We start from the raw sequence: 15,171 nt of genomic DNA, 5'->3' as shown, positions 1-15,171 counted from the left end.
CTTGACTGTGCGCGAAATGATTATGGCTGTGTTCAGTAGTTTCCTGGCCAAGCTCGGCTTTTCTGGAATTGTCCTGATTAGCACCCCTCTCACAATGGTCTGCATTTCTATTTATATCATGTTCCAGGCACCTGTTTTGATTGACATGCATTTTATCAAGGTGATTTGTATGGGTGTCAATACTATTTTCAGTTGCACGATGATCACGGGAAGTGTTTTGAGTGTCCTTGATGATGGGAAGGTCTGTGCTTGTGGCTACACTCACTGCATTGAATGATTGTCTGCATTGTGCGCAGAGATGTGCCTGTTGCCCTGAATACATTGACATATGAGAGGATTTCAATTTAAGTGTCTTCCCACAGGTCACGCAAGATAATGGCTTTTAGTTGGAAAGCTTGGATTTTATCATTTCTTTTCTCTGTCCAATGGTATCATAACTGTCTTCATGTTTGTCACTGATCGGGTTGTGAACAAAAACGGACAATCTAACCATTTCTATTTGTCAAGCACGAACTTCGTCAGCATGTTCACTCTGATACATTCTGAACAACAATAGTCACCACAAATGTGGGAGTGAGAGTCTAACAAATTACTCGTTTAAACATACGAAAAAAAACAACCAGAGATCGAGGCTTTAACACACAGCCGACAGAACTGGAGGAATCTCGTGAACAGATCCTAGTTTAGGGATGAAAAGACGACGATGACGACGACGACGACGACGAAGAAGAAGAAGACCTAACCTATCTCCCTATGAACGACAGGGGCAGAAAGGGAAGTGCTACCAAAAATCGTGATCCTCCCAGTCCCTCTTCTCATGGATAACACACATATCCACCTCTTTGGCAATAGCCGAGTGGTTAAAGCATTGGACTGTCAATCTGAGGGTCCCGGGTTCGAATCACGGTGACGGCGCCTGGTGGGTAAAGGGTGGAGATTTTTACGATCTCCCAGGTCAACATATGTGCAGACCTGCTAGTGCCTGAACCCCCTTCGTGTGTATATGCAAGCAGAAGATCAAATACGCACGTTAAAGATCCTGTAATCCATGTCAGCGTTCGGTGGGTTATGGAAACAAGAACATACCCAGCATGCACACCCCCGAAAACGGAGTATGGCTGCCTACATGGCGGGGTAAAAACGGTCATACACGTAAAAGCCCACTCGTGTGCATACGAGTGAACGCAGAAGAAGGAGAAGAAGAAGATTTTCCTGTCTCCATTAGATTTGTACCAGACTCACAGAGACAAAGACAGGAGTTAGATATGAACAAAAAGGAAGTATTTATCTACACAGACAGACCTCAGGAACAGATAGCAAGAGATACAGAGAACAGTGTGACACGGAACTGAATAATAAATGTAACTGCACAGAGACATATGGGCAAACACAAAGACACATGGATACATAGAGGGAGTGCATTGTGAGAGATAAACAGAAAGTAAGAGTAGGGAGGTTGGAGATTCAGAGTAAGGCAAATAGACAAAAATGTATACAGGCAGACAGAGCGAGAGACAGTGAGTCAGAGAGAGACTGAGACAAACAGAGAGTTACCTGATCCATCCTCAAAGCATGACACAAGCTGAGATTCAACAGACTGCAGTCATCAAACTAAATCATGACTGAGTTCAGTTCATGTTTGTTCTCAGTGTTGGCATGATGTGTGCACAGAACAATGGCCATGAATTGCTTCGTGAATAGGTGAGGGCACATGTGTGTGTGTGTGTGTGTGTGTGTGTGTGTGTGTGTGTGTGTGCGTGCGTGCGTGTGTGTAAATGTGTGGTGTGGGTATGCGCATGCATGCATTCGAGTGCATGTGTGTGCAACAGTCGAAAAGAAACACGCACTCAGTGATTTAACCCAAAAAAATGAATGAAGAAAGTAAAATCAAGCGACAATGTTTTATTGATACATTTAAAATGTAATCATTCAACCATATGTTCAGCGAAAACTATTACATCACTGCTCACAATACACACATACATCATTCCGGAATAAATAATGCATTAAAACTAGAAAAAGGCACCTGACAATATTTAGTTTAGCTGTGTGCACTACTTTTTCTTTCTACAAAGGCAAACAAATGTTTCAATGGTTGTCAAGTGGATGATTCAGGAGCAGTGAGTTACAATATTCTCTGACACATGGTCAGTTCTTGACAGAGCAATGTTCCTTGGCACAGCTGATTATAGTAAACATTGATATGTCATAAAAATAAGGAGACTTGATTTTTTTTAACTGCAAAAACCATAAAACTCCCCTCACAGAAATGAATAAATGTGGGAGTTGCAGCACATGGATGACGATGAAAAAGATGAAGAGAACATTTACAAAATGTACAGATTACAACTGGGTAAACAGCCGTTATGACACGTGGTGAGTATACAATTGGTTAACAACTGGTTTAAGTGGTCATTCAGAAAACAAACCATCTCTCACATTTCCTGTCAGAAATTTCTCCAGCAGGCATTGTGGCTAGCCGACCTTTGTGCACCAACAGGATGATGCTTTATTCTGCTATATGTGCCTCTGCTTTTCATTGTCAAAATAAGGAGTCCAATCAATAATTATGCCTCTTGCCAAAGAATCGGATTGCAAATGTATCCAGTAATATCAGGAAATCATCAGGTGAGTGATATCGCTAATCATATCTCTTGCCCTTTACTCTTTCAGCTTATAAACGCGACATTGTAACAACACAGGTCAGGTCCTGACATGCACGCTTGGGAAATACCAGGGAACAATACTGAAACATCAAAATGCCAGTGAGCTCTATCAGCTGAAACCAAGGTTTAGATTCTTTCCCAATGCATTTCGTACACATCGTATAACATTTCGTTTTAGATTGCCATGATAACAAATGCTAGTTATGCTTCTTTATTATGAAGATATACAATTTTATTGTTTCGAGATTTTTCACTATTTACCAAATACATATTTCTGGTCACGATTTCCGTAGCACTGATTTACATTACACTTTGTCCTCATAAAATGCAAAGATTGACCACGAGAGAACAGGAAGATCGACAGTGTTTCTTCATTTTTAGGCAATTTCCACATGCCAGAGATGTGTTCGTATCAAATATGTAAATGATGAGAATATCAAATGTGTGTATATGCGTGTGAGGGGGTGGTGGTAGTGTATTTTTGTATGCGTGTGTGTTTTTGTGTGAGTTGGGTGTAGAAGACACAGATAGAAACAGACAGACAGAGACAGAGATAGAGAGAGAGAGAGAGAGAGAGAGAGAGAGAGAGAGAGCAGAGTCAGATATAGAGAGACAGACAGAGACGGAGAGAGAGAGAGATAGAGAGAGAGAGAGAGAGAGAGAGAGAGAGAGAGAGAGAACAAGAAAGACAAAAACAGACAGATGCAAACGAAACAAGCTATGATTGCGTGTGTTTCAATCTAACCGAGAAGAACAAGAAGAGAGCAGTTTCTCTTTTAACACCAGCACATAAACTTGATAAACGTACAGATAATACGACTCCTTTTTTTTCTGCTATACTCCTTATATCAGATGTGATCCATTTATCTCTGACAAACGCCCCCTCTCATTATCCATAGCATTGAAGACACAATTCAGGCAAGGTTTACATAAATACCCTCTATGGACTTGTGATGCTTGTCTTATTTATAGTTTTCTGTGACTGAATAGATGGCGGCGAAAATTTGACCTGTCTGCAAACCGTTTTCCACACTGTGCACACGAATAAGGCTTTTCTCCAGTATGGGTTAAAATATGACGTTTTAAATCACCTTTCTGTCTGAACCGTTTCCCACACTCTGCACATAGATAAGGCTTTTCTCCGGCATGGATTAAAACATGACTGTTTAACTGTCTCTTTTCTCTGAATGCTTGACCACACCTTGTGCAGATATGCGGTTGTTCTCTGGTATGGGTTAAAATGTGACTGTTTAAAAGATTTTTGCGTCTGAATGCTTTTTCACAGTACTTGCACACATGCAATGTTTCTCCAGAATGGATTAAAATGTGACGGCCTAAATCATACTTCCGTCTGAAGCGTTTCCCACACTCTGGGCACGAGTGAGGTTTTTCTCCTGTATGGATTAGAAAGTGACGGTTTAAAGCACCCTCATGGCTGCATGTTTGTCCACAGTATGTGCAGACATGTGATTTTGCTCTGGTATGATTTAAACTGTTGTCTACTAATTCATCAAAACGGTTGTTGGCGTCAATTTTGTTTTGAGTTGCACGCTGATCACGTGAAGTGTTTTGTGGGTCAACCTTGATGCTGCGAAGGTCTGTGTTTCCAGCTGCGACATGATCCTGGAATATACACTGGTTGTCAACCAATTCATGAAGATAATCTGTATTTGTGCCAACACCTTTTTCATAGTTCTTGGAAGGGTCAGTGTTGTCTGGCTTGCTCTTTATCACAACTCGTCCAAGTTGGTCTATATCAGCACCATCCCTTTTTATATCATGATCCATGGAACTCTCTCGATTGTTGACAGTGATGTCAATATTCATGTCTTCATTGCCATCGCTAGCTGTCTTTTGTTTATTCCCAGCTGTATCACAGTTCTCTCCAATGGTATCACAACTGTCTCCATGCCTGTCCACAGTTACAGCATGGATGTCTTCAGCTGTAACATAGCTGGCTTCCTCTGTCCCATGGCAAGTTCCAGCTGTATCATTCTTGTCTCTGGTTCTGTCACTGTTGTCCAGGGCTGTACAAAAGATTTTCCCACTGACATCGTTGCTGTGTTCAACTGCACAGTAGTTCTCGGCAGACATTTGATCTTTTTTCTCGGAATAATTGTTTTGAACTGTACGTTGGCTGTAAGTTGGTATTTGAATCAGAGAATCACATCGGATTCCTGCAGGTGCTTGAACGTCTGTTGATGACCTGTCTGTTGTGGTTTCTGTGTTGTTTAACAGAAGGGGGTTCCCGATGAGGTAATGGCGGCAAGCTGGTGACATCTGCAACGGCATGAAATTATGGTTAAACAGCGTGTGGAGTTCTGTGGCATGCTTACAGCAAAGACTGAAAGAAAACTGCTAACGTTTTGAAACTTATTTAAGCTGAGACAAACGGATAGACACGGAGAGGGCGAGAAACTGATATACAGACAGAGAAACAAACAGACGTATAAGAACACAGAGTTCAAATACTGGTCTTTCCCATGTTTGACTGAAAAATCAAACTGAGCGTCTACTAATTCTGATGAGACGACAATCTGAGGTCCAACACACACACACACACACACACACACACACACACACACACACACACACACACACGCTCAGCATAATCATTCAGGTAACTTTCTCATATCCAGCTCTTCACAAATTCTGCAGATGAAATTATTTCTGAGACTTACATCACCGCTGGACCCATGTGTATCACGGGAGTATCCTGCGATGTGACTTGATCCATTCTTACAGTGCTGGTATCCAGTGAAGGCATGGCTGAATCCGATTGTGTTCCTGTTATATTCACATGTATTCTGTCTGTATCCATATGTATCATGCATACGTCCAGTGATATGGCTGGATCTATTTGCACAACAGTTGTACCCAGTTGTATGATGGTTAGATCCATTTGTATTCTGGTTGTCTCCATTGACACAGTGAGTGGATCCATTTGTGGAGTGGTTGTATCCAGTTATGTCATGAATAGATGTATTTGTTCCATGCTTGTATCCACTGATATTGTGACTGGATGCATTTGATGTATCGTCATAGCCAGACATATCAAAGTCGCGTCGATTGCAGCCACATGTACAGCCAAATGAATCTTGTGTGTATCCATGAGTTTTATAGGGACATCCTGAAACATAGATATATCTATTTCCATCGTTGGTGTTTTCAACGACATTCTGGATGTATCCAGTCGAGTCGTACACACTTGCGGATTTGCACCCTGGTACTGATGACATGTCTGGAGTGATATCTGGGCTGCTGAAGTGGTGATGATGTCTGATGGGGAAGTCTTGGTTGTTGAAAGTCATCTGTAACAGATCGAAATTTCCATGACACACCGTGGTTTTTTTTGTACGAGAGACTGCATGTATGTATGTATGCACACGCGTGCACGCGCGTGTCGGTGTGTGTGTGGTGCAAATATGTGCGCCAATGCAAACATATCTGCATGTGTGGACATGAGCCTCACAGATAATGCAAAATTCATTGTATCGTATTATGTTTAGCCACAATAGATTGCGCTGTGTTAAATTGGGTCTGTTCCCTCCAGGGAGAGTGCGTCACCTCAGTGCATCACATCCCCTTTTATCTCCCTTTTTTCTGTCTGTATGTTGTTGTTGTTTTAACAACTGCGCCATTTCAGTAGCTTTACTACCAAACAGTTCAGTCCTAGCCCGTCTCCCTACCTCCACCCCGTCCCCCCACACCCCATCACACCCATACACCAGCACCCACACCTTGGTTTGTTTGTCACGGTCACAGCCCACAGGGAATTATCACTACTAGGTCACCAGTAAGCTACACATCAAAGGAGACCCTGCACTGCTGCTGAATCACTTCGGTGTTGTTAATGGTACCTTTTCTGATTAAACGTACTCAGGACACCACCTACTGTGCCCACTACTGACGACAATAATAGCTTAGCCAACTGAGCGCGCCCTCCTCCCTCCGCAGAGGAGAGACCACCACTACGTCTCCTCAAGAATAGTCCCTCCATGAATCTATTGACACTGAAGACCTTGACAGGACTCATTCCAAGCACGAAATTTGAGAGGGGTTTAAACAGAGGAAACCATGGGAGCAGGGCATCAAAGGCCACAGACTTTGGGACATTTTAGAAAAAAAAAGATATTAATGACAAAGGAGGAGTATAGTGATGATAATGTTGCTGCTATGGAGGTACATTTAGGTTTGGGACCACGAGTCAAGGCTGTACTCTACGCTTCCTTTCATAGTGATATCTCAGCGTTAGACATGGATGATACTCGACTATGGTGTCCCAGTCTTCCCATTTAAGCCCATAGCATATTCAACTCCACTGCCTGAAAAACCACCCTCCACTGGGAATCACCCACTTCCTCCCTGCCGTCATTCCGCGACGCTAACCACTTGGCCACGGCGGGAGGTGTCTGAAGTTTATCTGCAAGGCCACCACTCCTCTATATTTGATGGTCAGTAGTTATACACGTTTCCAGTTGCATTGTTGATGAGTATAGTTCTATAAAAACATTGGCATCATAGTTCCTTCTAGTAGTAACATGCATATTATCAGTACTATCATGGTTGTGTCAACTTACATCACAACTGAATCCATTTGTACCATGGGAGTATCCAGTGATGTTGTGACTTGATCCATTTGTGTTGTGCTGGTATCCAGTGATGTCATGGTTGAATACGTGTGTGTTCGCGTAATATCCAGTGCTGTCATAACTTGGGGCACATGTATTCTGGCTGTATCCATATGTATCATACATATGTCCAATGATGTCGTGGCTGGATACATTTGACTCGCCATGGTGTCCAGTGTTGATTTTGTTTGATCCATTTATGTTTTGGCTGTTTTCATTGACACAGTGACTGGATCCATCTATGGAATAGTTGTGTCCAGTGATGTCGTAAGTAGGTCCATCTGTCCAGTAGTTGTAGACACTGACATTGTGGCCGGATGAATTCAAAACATCGTTATAGCCAGTGATTTCATGGTTGGATCTATTGCAGCCATAGCTATAGAAAAGCGGATCGTTTGTGTATCTTCCAATTTCATAGGCACGTCCTGAAACATCATGGATATATCCATTTGCGTTGTTGGTGTTTCCAACAGCATTTTGGGCATATCCAGTTAAGTCATATTTGTTTGAAATTTCATGCCGTCGTAGCGATGACATGTTTGTGGTGATGTCAGCACTGCTGAACTGGTGATGATGTCTGATGAGGGAGTCTTGGCTGGTGGAAGTCTTCTGTAACAGATCCAAAATGAATGTTCATCACACGCTGTGGGTCCTGTGTGATATACTACATTATCAGTAGTGTGCGCGTGTGTGTGCGTGCGCGCGCGTGTGTGTATGCGTGCGTGTGTGTGTTTTTCCTTCTGTCATTCAGAGGAGCGAAAGGAGGAAGAAAGAAAGATAGGAGTGAAAGGAGAAAAAAGAGGAAGGGCAGTTTCTCCTTCACACATGTGAGAGACAAACAGAAAGTGAGAGCGGGAGGTTGGTGATCCAGAGAAAGGAAAACAGACAAAAATATACAGGAAGACAGAGAGACAGAGAGAGAGAAAGAGAGAGAGAGAGAGTTACCTTATCCATCCTTCGAGCCTGACACAAGCTGAGAAACTGATTCTGTCGCAGCGATTTAACAGCCCGCAGTCTTCAAACTAACTCATAACTGAGTTCAGTTCATGTTTGTTCTTTGTGTCGGCATGAAGTGTGCAGAGAGCCTTGAACTACCCCGTGAATTGACGAAGGCACGTGTGCGTGCGTGCGGGCGTGTGTGTGTGTGTGTGTGTGTGTGTGTGTGTATGTGTGTGTGTGTGTGTGTGTGTGTGAGGGGGGGGGGGTAGGGTTGGGGGGGTCTGTCTGTGTTTGTGTGTGCGTGTGTTTGTCTGCGTCTGTGTCTGTGTATGGGACTGGGTGTCTCACTCACACACACGAACGAATGTATGCATACCTGTGCACAAGCGCGCGCGCGCACACACACACACACACACACACACACACACACACACACACACGTCACAGACGCATGCACACACATACATATGCACACAGATGTATATGTTTAAATATTTATGAAAAATGTATGTATGAAAAAATTATTATATCAGAACATGGGGACAGTTTCGTCTGACTTCAGCATCAACATGCTTACACAGTACATTTAGGAAAGACTTCCTTACGTGTACCCCTTTGCTTTGATAATCTGTATGTGGAATCCCCCTCTTATCGTATCTTTCGTGAACAGTAGAACAATGGAAAAGAAACACACACACACGCACACACACACACACACACACACACACACACACACACACACACACACACAACACAACACAACACAACACAACACAAGCATGTTATCACTGACTTCACAACAAACGAGGAAAATAAAAACGAGTGAGGATTTTATTTTTGATACGTTTGAAATGTCATCTGTCGGTCATATACAAATCCGCAAACCATCACTGTTCACATTTTACATGTACATTTTTTTTTCTCGAGGCCTGACTAAGCGCGTTGGGTTACGCTGCTGGTCAGGCATCTGCTTAGCAGATGTGGTGTAGCGTGTATGGATTTGTCCGAACGCAGTGACGCCTCTTTGAGCTACTGATACTGATACACATCCACTATCATTAATGCTTTAAGGCGGACGGAATACCACTCCACTATAAATGATGGTTTGGGAATTATGGAAGTTTCCATTTGCATTATATATATATATATATAGAGAGAGAGAGAGAGAGAGAGAGAGAGAGAGAGAGAGTATATACCGTCATAGTTTCGTCCAGTATTATCATGTGCACAATCAGTGTTATAATGGTTTTATGTACTTACATCAAAGCTGGATCCATTTGTGTCATGTGAGTATCCTGTGCTGTCGTGTTCTGATCCAGTTGTCCTCTGCAGATGTCCAGCAATGCCAAAGTTGATTCTGCGTGTATCCTTGTTGTAATCAGAGATGTCAAGACTGGATCCACCTGTATTGTGCTTGCCATATGTGTTATACATTTGTCCAGTGATGTCATGGCTGGATTGATTTGCACCACAGGAAGGAAGGAATTTTTGTTTAATGTCCCGTCACACATATCGGTGATTGAAGACATTTTGTAAAAGTATTTATGAATACATCTGAGTATTATCGGTTAGAAGGGGTGGGAGATGTGGATGAATGGAGGGTTTGGGGAAACTGGGCAAATGAGGGTAAAAATGTGGGTGAAATTTGAAAGAAAAACAAAACAAACAAACAAACAAACAAACAAACAAAAACCTCTAAATACAGTTACAGGAAATTACTTAAAGGACTTCGTAAAAGAGAAGTCGTTAAACTGACAAGCGAAACAACTGATAATGAATTCAAAAAGTCAAAAACATCAACGTTCTCAGTCACTTGTGAAGACACACTTTCGTGTACAAAAGGCTTCATCAAGCTACAGTGAAAAATTATATGCTCAATTGTCAGGTTATTAAAGCATATACACTTGACATTAGAACAATACTTGGTCCGTAATGAATTTGATTTTGAATTTGCACCACAGTTGTACCCAGTGGTATCATAATTTGAATCATTTGCATTTATGCCACATACACTGACATAGTGACTGGAACCACTTTTGGTGTTGTATCCAGTGATATTGTTAACAGGCACATTTGCCCAATGGTCGTATTCACCGATATCGTGGCCGGATGCTTTTAAAACATCTTTGTAACCAGTGATGTCATTGATGTATCCATTGCAGCCACATCTGAAAGCAAAAGAATTTTGCTTGTCAACACCAGTTTCACGGGTACACTCTGAAACACCACGAATATATCCATCTGCATTGTTGATATTTCCAATTGCATTTTGGGGGTATCCAGTTGACTCATACCCGCTGGAGCCTGTACACCCTGGTACCGATGACATGTTTATGGTGATGTCTGTACTGGTGAACTGGTGATGATGTCTGATGAGGGAGTCTTGGCTGGTGGAGGTCATCTGTAACAGATACTGGTTTCTGTGTGAGAGACTGTATGTATGTATGTATGTATGTACGTACGTTTGTAATTGTGTGAGTATGTGTGCGTGCATGCACGTGTGTGTGCATGCATAGAGAGTGCATCACCACAATGTATCAGTCCATTTTCTTTCTTTCTTTTTTTTCTGTGTGTAAGTGTATTTGTTTCCCAGTTAAAGCATGAGATTCCTTCCCGTGCCCTCATATCCTCCTTCTTCCTCAGTGGACGCATTGCCACTTGGCCATCACTCTTCTATAATATTATGTTCAGGAATTAGACACGTTTCTACTTGTATTGTTAATGAGAGAAGTTGTATTTTATAGTATTGCCATCATAGTCCATCAAGTAGTATCATATACATAATCAGTGATATCATGGTTATCATACGACTTACGTCACAGCTGGACACATCTGTGTCATGTAAGTATCCTGTGATATCGTGACGTGACCCATTAGTGCTGTGCTGGTATCCAGTGATGTCATGGCTGAATACGTTTGTGTTCTCGTTACATCCAAAGACACCATGACTGGGTCTGCCTACATTCTGGCTGTATCCATATGTATCACGCATGAGTCCAGTGATGTCATGACTGACTCTGTTCGCATCACCGTAGTATCCTGTGATGTTTGTATTCTGGTTGTATTCATTGACATAGTTATTGGGTCCATTTGTGGAATAGTTGTATCCAGAGGTGTCCTGAGAAGATCCGGTTGTCAAATAGTTGTAACCACTGACATTGTGGCTGGATGCATTTAAAACATCGTTATAGCCAGGAATTTCATAGTTGTATCCATTGCAGCAACAGCCGTAACAAATGAATCTTGCATATATCCTCCAGTTTTATGGGTACATCCTGAAACATGGGCAATTCCATTTATGACGTTGGTGTTTCATCTAAGACAGAGCTTCTGTTCTCTGCAACACATAGAAAATAAACATTGCTATATCTACTTGTCACAATGCTGATGTCATTTTGAAGCAAGTGGGGTAATAGGATCATCCTAAAGTGTGCATGTGTTTGAATAAGTATTTCTTTCTCAGATCATCATATTGTGGACAAATTGCCAGAACATGAATTTCATCTTCGTTCCCTCCCCAAAATATTGAGTTTTTCAAGCGAGAGAGAGAACGAGAGAGAGACAGAGAGAGGGAGAGAACAGATAACTGTGAACATGTGACAAGGGCGACAATTTAAAAGGGAGGGACAGCCAGCGGCAGACATAAGGGTAGGTGTGTGGGTGTGAGAAGTGGGTCAGTGAGAGGGTGGATGGAATGTACAAACACAGGTTTACAGATAAAAACAAATCTGTCCTCACTAAATATCAATCATGTGTATGGCTACTGGGCACCATATCTACTAAGCTAAAGAAATTCAAAATGAAAGATCAATGACAAGAAATAATCATAATACATTTTCAAACGACTCCGAAAATGACTTTCCTACTCTAACGATTGTAAGTGCAGATCTTTGGCTCAACCCACCAATGCACTGTCTTCTATGGACGGCGAGAAAAATGTACTGAGGAGTTCTGCGATGTGTGTTTTGTGCCAGAAGAAGACAATGAAGATGAAAGTGAAGGTGTTGAAGTGCTGCCATGAAGATTATACACAATATACTGGATGGAACTCATATTGCATTCCTTATGATGAAGTATACATTCACGTTTAAGTGTTACAGCTGTACCTGGATTTTTTCAGTCATTGGTAGAACAATAAATCCACAGCACCACACCAAAAGTGATGCACACATGTAGTTCATTTTCAGTAATGGGTTTCAATGATGTGTAACCTGTCTGTCTTTCTCTGTCTCATATATCACTAACGCATTCTTGATTAATATACAGAGCAACATAATGCTACAAATACGCGTGAATTGCGTAGTGTCAGATTGGTGGACCTGCTGAAGACGGAAATGTTCTGAAAGAAAACACAGAAATGGATATATATTCAAGAAGTGGATCACAATGATGCATTTGACAGAGTAAGCTGATATGACATTTTACGTACCTTCTTTGTATTCTCCTCTAAAAAGACGCAATCACATCGTAATGTGCTATTTTTGCTATAAGCCTTTCTATTCAGACGAAATAGCTGAGTGGTTAAAGCGTTGGACTTTCAATCTGAGGGTCCCATGTTCGAATCTCGGTAACGGCTCCTAGATTTTCCGATCTCCCAGGTCAACATATGTACAAACCTGCTGGTGCCTGAACCCCCATTGTAGACAAATTGCCAGTACTTAAATTTCGTCCTCGTACCCCCCACAAATGTACATTTGTTCAAGCTATCCTTTTAACGCTTATTAAGTTCGTTTCCTCCAAATGTGAATTTCAAGAATGACAATCTGAATTTGGAAGAGAGAGAGAGAGAGAGACAGAGGCAGAGACAGAGATACAAAGACAGAGAGCAGATGAAAGATAGAGAGCTCTGGTTATGAAATGCTATGGCTTAGCTGCCATGTTATTGACATGTTATGTGAAAGGCTAGTTGAGGAATCATGGCAAGTTTCCAAAGACCCGGGTGGATAGGGTAGGATGAAGGTTATTATTATTATTGTTATTATTATTATTATTATTATTATTATTATCATTATTATTATTATTATTAATTTTCGAGACCATTGGAAACTAAAGAAAGCCAGCTATGGTGATTATATATACCCATATGTGAAGACCAAAATAAATCAATTAATTTAGGTGTTATCAAGTTTTGACAGGATCATCGTCTCATCCAAGACATTCAAAGAGAGAAATACTTACCTGATCCATCCTTGCAGTGTGACCCAAGCCCAAAATCTGATTACACTGCAGAGACACAAAGGATTGTAGTCTGAAAACGGAAATCATGAGTACAGTTCATTGCTTTCAGTGTTGGCATGAAGTGGCCATGAATTACGCCCATTTGTGTGTGTGTGTGTGTGTGTGTGTGTGCGTGCGTGTGTGTGTGTATGTGTGTGTATGTCTGTGTGTGTGTGTGTGTGCGTGTGTGTGTGCGTGCGTGCGTGCGTGTGTGTGTGTGTGTGTGTGTGTGTGTGTGTGTGTGTGAGTTCGTTCTTTAGTTTAACGTCTTTTCACCGTAAGTTATACTTGACGAGGATAGAGAAAAAATCGAGGAAGGGAAAAGAAATGACTGTGTAACCATGCGAGTATGTGAAAGTGTTTCTGCGTACGTGTGTGCGAGCGTGTGTGAAAAGGAAAGAAGAAGAAGAAAAAAAAGAAGAAAAAATAGAATATAATATCTCTTTGTCACAGAGACCAAACCTGAACAATACCTCCACAGCATAGTCGTGGTCTTCATCCTCATTCACCATAGATATAGAAAACATTGTCCCAGATTAAGTGGCCTTTCATACTCTGCTCTTATGGTAACCTGATTTTTCATTTCCCTCCACTTTCATGCTGTGCTGTCAAGGTCTTCATGGGGGACTGTTGGTGGAGGGACGTGGTGGTGGTCTTCATTTTGGCGGGGATGATCCCCCTGTCCGACACTTTGTGGTTGTTGTCTTCAGCAGGGGACTTAGAAGGTGGTGTCCTGAATAGGCTGAATCATGACAGCACGACTGGTGACCACTGAAATGATTCAGCATCAGAGCATTTTGTTTTCTTCTGTTTCGTGATGATCTGTCAACGATAATGCCTGCGGACTTTCGATACAGAGACTGCGGCAGAAGAACCCGGAAGTGGCTGTGTGTGGCGATCTGGGAATGAGCAGTGTGGGTGTAATGTCACTGAAAAGTGAAACGGTGCAGAAGATTGGGCAGCAAAAAAAGAAATCATTCCTATTCCTCGCTTGTTTTAGTATTCGTGGACTGTCAATAATGGAAAAGAAACACACACAATCATGTTCTCACTGACTTCACAAGAAACGAATGAACCAAGCGATGATTTTTGTTTTATTAATACGTATAAAATGTCATCAGTTGACCATGCACAAATTCAAAGCATTATATCACTACGTACAATACACATGTTCATCATTCCGGGATAAATAATGCATTCAAATAGAAATCGGTAAAGAGAAACCTGATATTATTCAGTCACAGTGGTAAATAATATGTGTGAACTACTTTCTCTTTCTACAAAGGCAAACAGAGATGTTTCAACTGATGTCACGTGAATGGCCCAGGTACTGTGATGTACAATTCTCCTTGAAGCTATGTTAATCTGTGACATAATATCGTTCAAGAGCATAGTATAATGAAAATTTATATGTGAGAGAAACAATGTCTGACCATTTGATTTAAAACAAAAAGTTCGCTGCATAAACAGCAGAGTGAAATCAATTATTTACATGAAGCCCCATACAAATGAGTGAACGTGTGAGTTGCAGTACGCATATGACGTCGGAAAAAATTAAAGCATAAAAACGTAACAAAACATACAGTTTACAGTTGCGTACACTATTCCAATAAGTGGTGGGTTAACAACTGCTTTGAATTGTCATTCAGAAAATAAACCATATCTCGTAGTTCCTGTCTCCAGCATACATTGTGAGGCTAACTGTACCTTCATGCACA

This window comes from Babylonia areolata, chromosome 31 (genome assembly GCF_041734735.1).
Source record: "Babylonia areolata isolate BAREFJ2019XMU chromosome 31, ASM4173473v1, whole genome shotgun sequence".
Classification (NCBI taxonomy): domain Eukaryota; kingdom Metazoa; phylum Mollusca; class Gastropoda; order Neogastropoda; family Buccinidae; genus Babylonia; species Babylonia areolata.
The sequence above is the reverse complement of the archived record's forward strand: the minus strand, read 5'-3'. Positions refer to the sequence as shown.